At 41.1% G+C, this 16470-nt stretch overlaps 1 non-coding gene across 1 annotated transcript; it reads left to right on the top strand.

Annotated features, from left to right (window-relative positions):
* The first annotated feature begins 1269 nt into the window (after window positions 1-1269).
* On the top strand, window positions 1270-1344 carry Trnat-ugu. The gene has a single exon. It is a non-coding gene; the product is annotated as a tRNA-Thr (tRNA).
* Window positions 1345-16470: the final 15126 nt, after the last annotated feature.

Here is a 16470-nt window from a genome sequence, read left to right as displayed (position 1 = left end):
CTGGGTCAAAAGCCTACTGGAAATCTAAAAGTATAGAATCAATCTGACATCCCCTATTGACAGCATTTTTTATTTCGTGAGAATAGAGAGCCAGTTGCGTTTCACAAGAATATTTTCTGAATCAGTGTTGGCTGTTTGTCAATAAATCGTTTTGTTCAAGGTAATTCATAATGTTCGAACACAGCATATGTTTCAAAATTCTACTGCAAATTGACGTTAGTGATGTGGGTCTGTAATTCAGCGGATTACTCCTATTTTTTCCTCTTGGATTGTGGCGTGGCTTGTGCAACTTTGCAGTCTTTAGGTACGGATCTGTCGTCGAGTGTATGATTGTATATGATTGCTTAGTATGAAGCTATTGTAGCAGCACACACTGCACGGAACCTGACTGGTATCCAACGTGGACCGAAGAGTTTGCCTTTATTAAGTGTTTTAAGCTGCTCCGCTACATCGAGGATATCTACTTCTAAGTTACTCATGTTAAAAGTTGTTCCAAATTCGTATTAGTATTATATACTTAATTTTCTTCGATGAAGAAGTGTCGGAAAACCGTGTTTAGTAACTTTGCCTCAGTGTCACTGTCATCAGTGACATTAAAATTGCTATCGCGCAGTGATGGTATTGACAGCGTCTTGTTTCTGGGTGCTTTATATATGACCAAAATCTCTTTGAATGAAATTATAATTAAATCAAGACCCTAGCTGTCGACAGGCGTTGATATACATCAACGGGGACAGTTGAAAATGCGTGCCTCAACAGGTACTCGAGCCCGGCATATCCTGCTTACAGGGTAGACGCTCTGTCAATCTGAGCCACCAAGATAATGCGACTGCACAGAGGATAATGCGACTGCAGGGATTCATCCCTTGCACGCTCCCCGTGAGACCCATATTCCCAACTTAATGTCCACACACTACATTCGTAGTGTGCCCCTACCTATTACACTCATTACTGGCGGCAGACAGTCTTACCGAGTCTCGTAAGAGTTCGGGCAATGCGTGTGCATCCAGCACAGAAGAAGGAAATCAATGGCCAGTTAGCCTTAACTATATGAAGATGGTTTCTCTTCTTTCGGATTGACCTTCTTTTGTGCTGAATGCACACCCATTGCCCGAACTCTTACGAGACTCGGTAAGACTGTCTGCCGCCAGTAATGAGTGTAATGGGTAGGGGCACACTACGAATGTAGTGTGTGGACATTAAGTTGGGAATATGGGTCTCACGGGGAGCGTGCAAGGGATGAATCCCTGCAGTCGCATTATCCTCTGTGCCCTTGGTGGCTCAGATTGATAGAGCGTCTGCTTTGTAAGCAGGAGATCCAGGGTTCGAGTCCCTGTTGAGGCACATATTTTCAACTGTCCCCGTTGATGTATATCAACGCCTGTCGACGGCTTAGGGCCTAGATTTAACTATCATTTCACTGTAAAAGATCTACATGGTCACCGATTTTCATATAAAATCTCTTTCGGTATTCTGCTAGTTGTCGAGACAGAGTTCCGTTGTAGAGGCTATTGAAAGCGTTGGTCACTGAAGATAGCACTAAATTTCGAGGTTCTGTAAAACTTCGTTCTTTTAAATTTTGCATGCTTTTATCGTTTCTTCTGTAACAGTGTTCTGACCCATATTGTGCCATCGGAGATTAGTACCATCTCTTGTTAATTCATTTGGTGTGTTTCTCTCAATTGTGTCGATGTTATTTCTTTGAGTACAAACCACATATGGTCTGCACTTGCATAGTCGGATCGGGAGAATTGGAGACTGTCTGTTAGAGAGGCGACAAATGAATTTTTATCTGCCTTTTAAATAAACAGACTTTGCGTTTGTTTTTGATTGGTCTGGATGTTACGGTATTGAGTCTCGCTCCAACGACATTGAGGTCACTAATCCCTGTACCCGTCATGATAGTCCCTATTTACTCGTCATTTTTTGTTGCTAAGAGGTCTAGGTTTTCGGCGCCCATCTCACTGAGTGGAGTAGAAATGTCTTCAGTGATGATTCCCGCTTAGAAATGAAGCGCGATGACCAGAAAAGACGTGTCTGGAGTTGCGTCGGACACCGGTGGCTGTCGCCCATCACACGGCCCAACAACCACGAGTGACATTTCTTTCCATAGCAGGGCCCCTCTGGTTGTGCAGCAGTACATCGACAAAAATCTTCATGACAGGCCATCCTGGCAAGATAATGCCCGCCCGCACGTGGCGGGAGCTTCTACTGCTTATCTTCGTGCTTGCTAAAACCTATATTGGCCAGCAGGGAGGCCGGATCTCTCCGTCATTGAGAGCGCTTGGGGCATTATGAGAAGGGATCTCCAACCAGCTCGGGATTTTGACGGTCCAGAGCCTCAATTGAACATGATTTGGCCCGGTATCCCTCAGCAAGACGTCCAACAACTCTGTGGATCAAAGACAACACGTTACTGTCTTGCATAATTCGTGAAGCTCTTTCTCTTGAATAAATCACGCATTTTTCCGAAATTGTAATAAATTGTTAATCTATATTTGTAGATCACATCTTCCGAATTGTCTTAGAGTGTACTTTGGTTGTTGTCGTTACTTGTGCATAACGCAAGTCCACGCCTTCATACGAATGTTTGAGATGATCTTTACTTTTTACAAACGAAAAACAGGCACTTTGAATAATCTTTATTTCTGTTCTACGATTTAACAACAGGTAGATGCACTGCAGAAATGAGGTATCTGAGTCAGTACTGCCACGTTCACCGTAGACAAAGACAACGCAGCGCCCTTTTGTAATCGTACGGACGTCTGTCGTTCTGAACACAATCACCTCTCATGCAAGTACCACTGCTAGAAACCAACACTCTCCAGCTGAGACTGCTGCGTTTGTTCTGTGGGCTAATGATATCATTCCCATGGCGTCAGAATTCAACTTGTGTTGAAATGTTTCAAACTGAGTATCGTATTGCGTATATTTAAACTCCGTAGATGGCTAATAATAGAGATAGTTCAGTGCATCGAAATAACGCTGCAGCTCCTTCAAAATCGACGGTTCCGGTTCCATGCAAGTAGTGTGTGTACGGTTTTGATTGAACCGGGATGACACAGGTGGAAAGTGTTAAAAGGTATTTTGACCTGCTGCTTCGATTGGCAAACGTCAATTGCTTAAAAGGAATTTTCTTAAAAATGTTCACCGAGTTCTCATACCAGCGTGACGGGAGCTATCTCCCACATGTCACAGCGAATAAAAGGTTTGTGACTCCTAATACAAGTTAGTAAGGCTGCGGATAATTATATGAAAACTGTATCCATGAGAAAGCGATAAAAGAAATACGAGTAAAAATATTGATACGAAAAGGGACGGATAATTTCGAATAATTTAGTACAGTGTCCGAAAGTGTAAGCTTGTTAAATCAGAACCAACTTTTACTACATAGAATTTAGTTCACGACGAACAAAACAGTTTTCATTTGCAGCTGTCGATTTGGAATAGATCGATTTGTCGCAGTTCATCTCTGTTTTTCGACAGACACGGCGAGTTAAATAGAATTATGTCTCACACTGCTGGCTCCCAGTTGACATTTTCGTCTTTACACTTTTCATTCTCTACTCCAGGGAGTACAGTGGGCTGCTAGACATTCGGCCCATAACACAGTCGCGGTGTTTTGCGCGCAAGTACCGAGCGAGCTGATCGCGGGAAGAAGAGGTGGGTCCGAAATGAAGATAAATGAGAGAGTATCACCACTTCCGGCATTTACCTTACAGTCAATGGTAATCATACCGAAAAGCTTTTTCAGAACAGTGGGAATCGGAACTATGTTTAATTTACTTCTGGCACATTCTTATTTGAAACAAGACGTGTATGTGTGTGTGTGTTGGTAGGGAATGAACTCACAGCTCATTTGCATTCCCAAGTTTCGTAAGCTGAACGCACGCAAGGCCTCGAAAGGCTGCTGCGATGACTCCTCCGTGGGACGTGATTAACAGCTGGTGGGGGCGTGTGACGTGGCGCACACATGGGGGCGTTGTGCGGCGAGGCGCGGCTCCTGCACGTCCCATTGCTGGCTGACCTTCCGCCGCGACTGAGACGGATGCGCCTGTTCGTTCGTCTTCAGTCTGCCGCTCTGGCCGCTGGCCTCCCACGTCGCCGCGTGCCACTGGCCGGCCACGGCCACGCCCACCCTCCAACACCTGTCAACCAGTTCTGGAAAGAGCGACAACCTCCGTTACGGAATTTCTTTCCCGGGTAACGAGCTTTTTAGAGAGCCTGTCGCATCATGTTCACATTGATGATGTATTTTCTGTGTTGCATTTCTCGAGTGTAGAAGAATGTAGAAAAGGAACTTTTCACTTTATTCAGTCCTGAATGCGGATGTATTTATCCACGTAACATTCACCTCTCTTCTTTTCTGGCATAAATGTCACGTATCCTTACTTATTTATCAGAGTTTCTGGACCTTGAGAGTCAAAGATACTTCCTCTCGGCACGAGTTCAGCACATAATTTAGAGAATATTGATTACAAAATGTATAAGCAACAGAAACTAACGAATTAAGAAAATACAAAAACATTGTGAGAGAGTACACATATAAATAAAACATTACAGAGAAAGGCTCTTAACTACTGCTAGGAACTACACGGAATACAAGAAGTTGTTTCAAGTTAGATTTGAAGAATTGGCTTTTATCACTCAATTTTTTCAGCTATGCTGGGAGCTTATTGATTATGAAGCCTTCTGTAGTGCACACGATGCTTAAAGAAGCGCTATCCAAGTGAAAATCGTTTTTACGTCTAGTGTTCACTAATTGTCGCAGTTTCTTCTGAATAAGTCAATATTGTGAACAGTAAATAGCGTGATGTATATATACAGGGATGACAGAACATAATCCGATATACCACTTGTGACAATTACTGGCTAAAATTTTAATGGTTTTTGCCTTTCTCGCAAAGGTCGTGAGTTAAAATAACGTTCTTTCTATTTTGTCTTAATTTCTTACGGCAGTGCCTGAAAAATTAGCTTTAATATGATAAAAAAAGGAAAGAAAAGACCTCGGGTTGTAGGGGAAGGAATATAAGAAAAGGTTACAGGAGAATATGGGTTTGGGGCAGGGAATGAGAGAGGAGAAAGACTAATTGAATTCTGTAATAAATTTCAGCAAGTAAAAACGAATACTCTGTTCAAGAATCACAAGAGGGGGAGGTACACGTGATAAAGGCCGGGTGATACGGGAATATTTCAGTTAGATTACATCGTGGTCAGACAAAGATTCCGAAATCAAATACTGGATTGTAAGGCGTACCCAGGAGCAGATATAGACTCAGTTCACCATGTAGCGGTGATGAAGAGTAGGCTGAAGTTTAAGAGATTGGTGAAAAAGAATCAGTACGCGAGGAAATGGGATGCAGAAATATTAAGGAATGACGAGATACGCTTCAACTTCTCTGAGGCTATAAACACAGCAATAAGCAATAGCTTGGTAGGCAATATAGTTCAAGAGGAATGGACATCTCTAAAAAGGGCCATCACAGAAGCTGGAAAGAAAAACATAGGCACAAAGGAGGTTAACGAAAGAAATACTTCAGCTGATCGATGAAAGAAGGAAGTACAAAAACGTTCAGAGAAATTCAGAAATACAAAAATACAAGTCGCTGAGGAATGAAATAAACAGAAAGTGCAGGGAAGCTAAGACGAAATGATTGCATAAAAAATGTGAAGAAATCGAAAGAGAAATGATAGTCGGAAGGAATGGCTTAGCATATAGGAAAGTCAAAAGAGCCTTTGGTGAAATTAAAAGCAAGCGTGCTAATATTAAGAGCGCAAACGAAATTCCATTGTTAAATGCAGAGGACAGAGCGGGTAGGCGGAAAGAGTACATTGAAGGCCTCTATGAGGGGGAAGATTTGTTTTATGTGATATAGGAATAAACAGGAGTCGATTTAGAAGAGGTAGGGGATCCAGGATCAGAATCAGAGTTTAAGAGAGCTTTGGAGAACTTAAGATCAAGTAAGGCACAAGAGATAGATAACACTCCATCAGAATTTTTAAAATCATTGGGGGAAGTGGCAATAAAACGACTATTCACTTTGGTGAGTAGAATGCCTGGCGACATACCATCCGACTTTTGGAAAAATATCATCCACACGATTCCGAAGACTGCAAGAGCTGACAAATGCGAGAATTATCGCACAATCATCTTAACAACTCATGCATCCAAGTTGGTGATAAGAATAATCGACAGAAAAACGGAAAAGAAAATTGAGGATATCTTAGATGACGATCAGTTTGGATTTAGGAAAGGTAAAGGCACCAGAGAGGCAATTCTGACGTTGCGGAAGCAAGACTAAAAAAATCAAGACCCGTTCATAGGATTTGTCGACCAGTCAAAAGCGTTCGACTATGTAAACGTTGCAAGATGTTCGAAATTCTGAGGAAAATAGATGTAAGCTGTAGGGAGAGACGCGTAATATGCATTATGTACAAGAGCCAAGAGCGAATAATAAGAGTGCACTACCAAGAACGAAGTGCTCGGATTAAAAAGTGTGTAAGACAGGGATGTAGTCTTTCGCCCCTGCTGTTCAACCTGTACATCGAAGAAGCAATGATGGAAATAAAAGAAAGATTCAGCAGTGGAATTAAAATTCAAGGTAAAAGGATATCAATGATACGATTCGCTGATGACAATGATAGCCTAAGTGAAGAAGAATTACATGATCTGCTGAATGGAATCAACAGTCTGATGAGTACAGAATATGGATTGAGAGTAAATCGAAGAAAGACTAATGTAATGAGAATTAGCAGAAATGAGAACAGCATGAAACTTAACATCAGGATAGATGGTCAAGAAGTAGATGAAGTTAAGGAATTCTACTGCCTAGGCAACAAAATAACAATTGACACGCGGAGCAAGGAGGACGTAAAAAGTAGGCTAGCACCGGAAAAAAGTGCATTCCTGTCCAAGAGAAGTCTAACTTTGAGGAAGAAGTTTTTGCTAATGTACGTTTGGAGCACAACATTGTACGGTAGCGAAATATGGACCGTGGAAAAACCGGAACAGTAGAGAATCGAAGCATTTGAGATACGGTGCTACAGACGAATGTCGAAAATTAGGTGGACAGATATGGTAATGAAAGAGTAGGTTCTACGCAGAGTCGGAGAGGAAAGGAATATGTGGGAAACACTGACAAGAAGAAGGGACAGGATGACAGAACGTATGTTAAGACGTCAGGGAATGACTTCCATGGTACTAGTGTGGGGAGCTGTAGAGGGCAAAAACTGTAGAGGAAGACAGAGATTGGAATACATATAGCAAATAATTGAGGACGTAGGTTGCAAGTGCTATTCTGAGATGAAGATGTTGCCACAGGAGAGGAATTCGTGGCGGGCCGCATCAAGCGAGTTGGAAGGTTGTTGACTAAAAAAGAAAAAGAATCGTCCAGGTCGCAATTAAATTTTCTACGACTGTTACTTAGAGTTGCGATGACAGCAGTGCACGGATGGGACATTTTCAGCAGAGAAGCAGGAGGACAGTTGACTGACTTGACATCGCAGTTCTTCAGGCTCAGCAAGTTTTGGCTTACGTATTTTTTACCCCTCTCAAGACTGCACTTGATCTACCAGTCTCTACATTTTGTTCTGCGCCGAAGATATTTGTTGGCAGTTTTCGCTCAAAATCAAATAGGTCAAGAAAATCTGTTTTTGGGTTCTCCATGTCTTACGTCCATTTCTATCACTGGTTGGTTCACTGCCTTGTACATTTGAAATTTGAACTCTCTTGAAAAACGTACAGATATGTGACTTAGAAGACTGACTCTATAGTAAGAGCGAGTTTTGGCTTGGATATATGCGTTCATCTCGTTATGGCTTCAGGCGTTTTCTGTTAAAATTGTTGCGACTTACTTAAATTTTCTGATCATTCTATAGGATTGTCCTTCCAGTACGCTTAAATGAACCTCTTGTCCTTGCTCGCCCTTTTTGTGTTCTTGGCACATTTACGATTACGTTGATACTGTGCACTGCAGTTTCCGTCCGCTCGCAGATTTACATAAAGTTTTCACTAGGTTTAGACAGTAAGACAGCATCTTCAACGTATGTGATGAGTGGGTGAGAATGATGATCTCACATCAGACTTGGTATCTGTTGACGTTCTAGTTGAACATTTCTTTAATTATTAACTCTACTGCAAGACTGAATCGTGCCCGTGTGAATCCTTGAATTACAGCGGAGGTCGCCGTAATTATCGACTTTCGTCGTAAACTTATTGTTATTTGAGACTGTGTAATCAGGTTAGTGAGTCTGTCAACAATATTGATTTCCAAAAGGCACGTCATTGCGCTTCGCTGATAAATATACACTTACGCAACATGAGATATTCATTATGTTCCCACAACATCTCAGTGAAGTGTCGGAGAATATTGCTATTATCGATTGTGGATCGATTATGAAACCAATTAGGCACCACTCATTTCCGCCCCTAGTGGCTGCATTCTTTTTCAATATACACTTGGAAATGTAGCAGACACTGACGAACGTAATTCCAGAAAAGTTGGTGCAGTCATTTCTTCTAAATCTATCAGACGATCGCTTTTCCCAGTCTTGTGGAATTTTTTCTCCTGGGAACATCTTCTCGATTTGTCGTGAAGTCTCTGCAAGTATGCAGATCCAATTTAAATAATTCCGTTCTTACTCTCAGTTATCTTTACAGCTGTCCGAGAAACCACGCCAGCACAGTATATTTTAGTTACAAACAGAAGCTGTTGATGTAATATTATGACATACGACATCAATTATTTTATCTTTTTGTTGTTAAAACGGTTAAAGTAAGGAAATGTATTGTAGAAACTGCGAATGTCGAATGAATTATAACGTTTATTTATTTAATACTCTTCCTTAGTACAGATGATCTTCTATAGTCGAAGGGATCAGAGTTTGATAATTATCTTAGTTCTTTCCTTCTTTTTTAATCAACAGTGTCCAGTTCGCGTGATGTCTTGCAATACGGTAACAGTCAGGGTGAACGCAGAGATCAAGCTGTGAACATCGTTCACCGTCCTTCATTCATCAGCACGCAGACAGATTTTAAAACGGTCCTTAAATGCAGCGAGGAGTTGAGTAGGTATTCATTAATGCAAGATCACTGCCGTAATTTAGTCGCAGACTAACGATACCGCTGATACAGGCCACGATATTGGTTCATCGGTGCATGAATAACAAATCGATCTATTATGCAGTCCCGCAGTCAACGTGAGCCACAAAACACTGTCTCTGACCTGTTTAAGATGCAACAAGCCCTTTCATGCCTACTCACGCAGATTTTGCACGAGCTTAGAATTTATTATCTGCTAACAAAGTCTAGCAGGAACAGTCGTTACCGCTCATTTAAAAACGGTTAACGTAATTGCTCACTAATTTGCAGTCTACGTCGGGGACGAGGATGCGGCGAAATTTCTGTGAAGCTATAGCGCTAATTACACTGTAAGAAGGCGAAAACATGAGCACGTTTTTGAAGCAAAACATCTTCACGCAGGTGATAAATGACGCCTCTGAAACGGGGAGTACACTGTATGCAAGCTGGAAGCCCGAATAAGAGAGAGGAAAAGAAATACGATGGCTACCTTCGTCTAAACTTTAAGCTTTTCGAGAAAAGTGGTCGTCTCCACAAAGTGATGTTTATGATGAGAGAACCACAAAAATTTTCACCTTTATCTCTTCTGCGATTACTTTATTTTATCTTTATATATAATTTCCGAATCGGCAGTGAAACTTCTGGTTCATAAAGAACGGTGAATCCCTGGCGTAATACGAACAGTTTAGTGGTATTCGCGACTCGTTTCTCATAAACAAGGTCTTCTGATGATTGTCACGCCGCAAAATCATAGACTGAAGTTACAGGCCTTGAAAAAACGCAGTTTTTCTTCTTTTTCTGTCAATTAGCGTGCCTTTCAGCTCTGTCTAAACATTATGTATATGAAAATGCCAAATTGTTTATGTTTCAGAATCTGTCTTACGTTGTGTATTATAATAATTGACTGCGTGACTCAGTTTCCGGAGGGAGGAAGGCTGAGTTATTCCATCCCCAACGGGAGGTAGCTTAATCTCCGTAGAAGTAATATAATACAAGAGAGAATATTCATTTGTATCGACAGCGCAGAAAGTACCTGACTGTGTCTACAATGCAACAATATACGGGAGACAAATAGGACTACTCGTCAGAGGGACTTCTGCACGAGTTCTTTCGCCGACTGTTGTCTTGGCCTGATATGCTCTCAGTTTAATGTCTGTCTGAATTACTCTCTGTAGCGCATCCAGTACAAATATTCGTATAAAAGTTGCTTTGCTGTTAAGTAGTTGTTTAGCGGAACAAGGTGCGTAACTATGTGACGAGAAACTATCAATAAAAATCTCAAGTATAGCTATTTCAAAATGCTTCTATTCTCAATCAGATGATGAGTGCTCAAAGCTGAAGTGCTGGTACTGTAAATTCTTCTGGTGTGACACCCCTGAACATAAGAAGCAGATGGGTGTGTTACAACGACTCTGTATTGCAGACCTCATAGAGTTTTCTTTTTCGAAGTCTACACCGTCGTATCCCCTCTGCAATCGGCTCATATCTCAGAAAGCAAATGAGTTATAAGATTAAAACAGTTCTACAAGTAAATGAACAAATCTGTAATAAACCGCACACATGGGAGTAAGAGGTGGGCACTGGGAAAACTAGAGAACAAGAACTTGGGAGTATTTGAAACGCACTGCTATAGAAGAATGCTGAAAACTGGGTGAGCAGATAAAGTGCGATATGAAAAGATTCTAGTAATAAAACATCTCATACAACAAACAGAAATTAAAAAGCGGTAAGGAGGAACAGCTGCAGGGCCTGGCAAAGAATAGAACATGTGCAACAATTTCTCGAGTACGTTTGGTATAGGAGATATTTAAAGGCTAAAAAATAGCACAATCCGAAAGAAAAAAATTTACATATATTTCATAACAACTTTTCACGTATCAGTCATTACATAACTTGCTTATGCCAACGCCAGGCTTCTGTTCCAGTTCTATGTTATTACAGTATTACACCTATAGTTTGTCCGCCCCCAGTAGCTGAACGGTCAGCGTGACGGAGTATCAGTTCTCTGGGCCCGGGTTCGATTCCCGGCTGGGTCGGGGGATTTTCTCCGCCCAGGGACTGGGTGTTGTGCTGTCCTCCTCATCATCCTCATCGACTGCAGGTCGCCGAAGTGGCGTCAAATTGAAAGACCAACACCCGGCGAACGGTCGGCCCGACGGGGGGCGGGGGGGGGGGGGGGGGGGGCATACGTAAAGTAGTGTCGGAGACATGCATTCCACTTGGGCACACATATTTTTGTACCATCTGGTAGGAACTCTGGAATTCTTCATGCATCGCGCCTCCACAAATGCCAATGATTCTTCATTGGATTCGTATTCGGGTCGAAAGGTGCCACACAGTGGCGGATTAAAGAAATTTTGTAGACTGAGCCGATTGCCTGAAAGAGAAAGGAGATCTAGGGAAAAACCTTCAAAAACTAGTATTTTGAGCTGTCTTTAAACTCAAGTGTCAAAGAGATCCAAAAATGTTCTTCATTACAGTAGGAAAATGTGTAAAATTCCTTGGAATGTGTAGCAGTCACAACTTTTTCTGAGTAACTTCGTCTATATAATTGTTAACATGAAAATCACAAGCTCTTATAACACAGAGCTGCTAAGTAAACTGAAAACTAATACACTGAACTCTGGATAGAACACTTTTAGTATTTTGCCGGCCGCGGTGGCCGTGCGGTTCTAGGCGCTGCAGTCCGGAACCGCGGGACTCCTATGGTCGGCGCAGGTTCGAATCCTGCCTCGGGCATGGATGTGTGTGATGTCCTTAGGTTAGTTAGGTTTAAGTAGTTCTAAGTTCTAGGGAACTGATGACCTAAGATGTTAAGTCCCATAGTGCTCAGAGCCATTTGAACCATTTTTTAGTATTTTTTAATTTGTAAACAGTTACATTTTTGCCAGTTTAGTGCATAAATATATATTTATCTGAATTGGAGTCCATAGGGTAACGGTGGTGGGCAGCTACCGTTGAATATTCAAATGTAAAGAAGAACAGCAGTCAGATGCAAAATCCGTAATATACTGCTGATCTGTCTTTCGACTATAACACAACAATACGTGGCAGAAGAAAACTGTGTTTCTGCAAGATAAGTTGTGCTGAGAGATAACTGTTTCCGAGTTACTTAGCAATGAAGTTAGGCAATAAGGCGTTTCGCGCGCAAATTCAAGCATCCCGCTATAGATGTTGTCGCCAAACGTGTTCTTCGTTTAACTTCCTAAAACCGAACAAGGGAGGGATACAAAAGTTTCACATGGATCAAGCCCAAGTCCAAACTGAGAAGTCTTGTGCGCTATCATCTAGGCCATGAGGACAACTGACACCAACTATACTAGCGCGCCGCTTGAATTTGCGTTCGCAACGGCGTGATCGGAAAACTTCTATACCAGGCACAATATAAAATCAATCAACCGTCTAATTTTCCTAGATTTGCGAGTGCAAACATGGGCAATCTGAATTTTTACATACAAAGATTATATTATTTGTTAAGTCCAAACCATAATCGTTTACAAATTTTCTGTATTTATTGTTTATAAAAGGAAAAGACGCCATAGAGGCAGTTCTGACTTTGCGGTTGATAATGGAAGCAGGACTAAAGAAAAATCAAGATTCGTTCATATGATTTGTCTACCTAGAAAAAGTATGTGACCATGTCAAATGGTGCAAGAGGTTCGAAATTCTGAAAAGTAGGGGTAAGCTACAGGGAAAGACGGGTAATATACAATGTGTACAAGAACCAAGAGGGAGCAAAAAGAGTGAAAAACCCTGAACTAAGTGCTGTTTTTACAAAGGTTGTAAGACAGGGATGTAGAGTTTCGCCCCTACTGTTCAATCTATAAGTCGAAAAAGCAATGACACAAGTAAAAGAAAGGTTCAAGAATGGGACTAAAATTCGAGGTGAAAGGATATCAAAAATAAGATTCGCTGATGACATTGCTATCCTTAGTGAAAGTAAAGAAGAATTACAGGATATGTTGAATGGAATGAACAGACTAATGAGTACAGACTATGGACTGAGGATAAATCGAAGAAAGACGAAAGTAATGAGAAGTAGCATAAAAGAGAATTCCGCTAAACTTAATATCAAAACTGGTGTTCACGAAATAGATGAAGTAAAGGAATTTTGCTACCTAGCACTAGAAGGACCGTGCACGTCAATCTGACCGATGAGTATTGTTTAACAGTTAATAAATATCATAAAATTTTAATTTTGGGGCTTTAATATACGTTGGTCGTTTATAATTTCTGTAGAAAAGAAACATCAGTTATTAAAGTCAAATGAATTTAAAAAAAATTAATTTAAAGAATGGCACACAGTGTTTCTGGCCAGTGTGATATTTTTTAGGTTTCCTGTCTCTAAAAGTTACAATAAGGGCTCTTTATATCCGCTTATTTTATTTCATTGTTGTGATCTCGTTCCCTCTTTTTCTTTACATTTTACTTTATTCATTGGAACGGTTGACATACTTTAGTTGCCGTGCTCTGTCGATGCGTTGTGTGTTGTGCGGAAACTTTGTGCCCCTCTTTATTACGGAGCATCGGTTTTTTGAGGTTAGCTTCTAAAATCTCATAAAATTTGGAACTGATATTCTGGACAAGATATCTCGTCTGTACCCTGTCCCGTACGGGAGCTGCAGATGGCCTATGCATATTTTTTTCATCGTGCTAGACCTTGGCCTGGATAGTTCTTTTACAGAAAGACAACAGGATAAAAAGTTACCTGGCGAATGCTTCTTTCCATATTAGCAGAAGAACTCTTCTCTTTGTATAATCAAGGAAAGGGCCTGTTCATGCGACTGCTGAAATATTTAATGTACCAGTGCGGAAGACTTGCTAGATAGCAGGATGCAGAAGTTCAAACAAAACCATAAATCTGCGTGCGTAGTGCAAGAAAATCATATGTGGTCCATGTGTGGGAAGTGTTCAGTACAGGTGTGCAAAGTTTTTTGACAAATATGGTAGCTTTGACGGAACACATGTCACAAAGAAAGACTATGTTATTTTCTTGTAATTGCCACAGCAGTTTATGACAATTTTTCTTTGTATTTACTAATAAATGTATGTTTATGTTCTGTTTGAGATTTTAATTGAGGACAAATCATGGAGATAAAAATGGCATTTTATATGCTTATTTGGATTTGTAAGTTTAGTAGTATAGTTTATTTCTGTGAATATTTTATTTACGCTGTATTATTTACTCCCAGTCTCTATTCTCTACTTAATTACAGTTTCTATAGAAAAATTTAAGCATAACACATCAGTAGAACGAGAAAATTACATTAGAGATATTTAAAGAGACAGTAATGAATTGAAAGAACAAGTTAAACTGGAAAAAAGGAAGGATAAACGTCACTGGTCAGACTGGCTGGTGGCGGCCCTGCCAGGTAGTTCGCTAACGCAGCAAAATAACACATAACGGAAGGTGCAAGGACATAAAAAGCAGAAGAGCAATGGCAAAAATGGTATTCCTCGTCAACAGAAGTCTACTAGTATTAAGCATAGGCCTTACATTAAGGAAGAAGTGTCTGAGAATGTACGTTTGGAGCACAACATTGTATACTAGTTGGGCTGTGGAAAAATCTGAACAGAGGAGAATCGAAGTATTTTAGATGTCGTGTTACAGAAATGTATTGAAAATTAGGTGTACAGATAAGCCAAGAAATGAGGAGGTTCTCCGCAGAATAGACGAGGAAAGGAATACATGATAAAAACTGACAAGAATAAGGGATAGACTGATACGACATCTGGTAAGACATCAAGTTTGCATGGTACTAGAGGGGGCTGCAGCGTGTGAAAGTTATAGGGGAAGACAGAAATTGGAATACATGCAGCAAATGATTGAGGTCGTAGGTTGCAAGTGCTGCTCTCTCTGGTGAAACGGTTGCTACAGTAGAATAATTAGTGGTGGGTCGCATCAAATCAGTCAGAAGACTGATGAGTTAAAAAAAAAAAAAAAAAAAAAAAGGTAACGGGAAAATCGAGATAGTAACACAAACATAGCGATTATAGCTTCGACTTTTTTTGTGCTACCGTTGATAACAGAGACTTATCCGTCACGACAGATCAATGGCGTTGTGGTTTTCAGTATGGAGCTCCGATAATCTTGGTAGTGACATAGTGTCCATCATTCCACCAAGAGACCAAGCACCACTTCAGCTGATAAAGGTCAAAGCTGACCTTCACCTGAAATGATTTAGATAACATAGTAAAACCAAAATAAGGATAGATAGGAGGTAATTTCAATGCTTACACACACTTGTATTAAGCTCAGTGGACAAAAGTAGTCTCCCTCAGATGACATCACGCTAATAGCGTCTGACACCGACTCCAGCCTTCATAATGAACTGAACTTTGCGAGCAAGAGAGTTCGCAAGTTTCTTGAGGTATGCCGTATTCAGCTGAAGGCACTCTTTGATGATTAGATCTCATGAAGACACCAAATTTCAGGGATGCAAATTCCTACATTCCACCAACTGATCCAAGTATTCCCAGACATTTGCTATGAGATTAAGATCGGATGATTTAGCGGATCAGTTGAGGTGCTACAAGGTGTCTGATTGTTCGTCAGACGAAGAACAAGTGTGTGCAGCCCTGTAAAGACTGTAGTTGCCGTGGGACTGTCCACATCCCACTCATCATGAAGACATGAAATAGAGGGTAATATTTAGTCACCGATAATGTTAAAATAAAAATATTTTCTCATCTGAGACCTAAGTTACTCCCGGCGTACACAATGTTCAAATAACTGTTTATCTGAAAAAATGGTTCAAATGGCTCTGAGCACTATGCGACTTAACTGCTGAGGTCATCAGTCGCCTAGAACTTAGAACTAATTAAACCTAACTAACCTAAGGACATCACACACATCCATGCCCGAGGCAGGATTCGAACCTGCGACCGTAGCGGACGCTCGTTTCCAGACTGTAGCGCCCAGAACCGCACGGCCACTCTGGCCGGCTTTATCTGAAAATCGAGCTTTTAAATTCCCTTGTACAGCGCTTACTTGCTACAATTTTACCTTGAAAATGGCTCCTGTCAAAATATCGGCATATGTCGACGTCACTCGGCTGCGTTCCTGTATGTTATTTGAACATTCTTTTTCATGCTCATGGTAACCCGGATGAGTAATCGAAAGACATGGTCCGAAAAACATTCCAAAAAATTATGGAATCACATTCGGAGTGAACTAAACCCACCATACACTGCATGTGAAAGCCGGCCGTGGTGGTCTAGCGGTTCTAGGCGCTCAGTCCCGACCCGCGCGACTGCTACGTTCGCAGGTTCGAATCCTGCCTCGGGCATGGATGTGTGTGATGTCCTTAGGTTAGTTAGGTTTAAGTAGTTCTAAGTTCTAGGGGACTGATGACCACAGATGTTAAGTCCCATAGTGCTCAGAGCCATTT

Source organism: Schistocerca piceifrons, chromosome 2 (assembly GCF_021461385.2).
Source record: "Schistocerca piceifrons isolate TAMUIC-IGC-003096 chromosome 2, iqSchPice1.1, whole genome shotgun sequence".
In the NCBI taxonomy this organism is placed as follows: Eukaryota; Metazoa; Arthropoda; class Insecta; order Orthoptera; family Acrididae; genus Schistocerca; species Schistocerca piceifrons.
The sequence above is the reverse complement of the archived record's forward strand: the minus strand, read 5'-3'. Positions and strand labels throughout refer to the sequence as shown.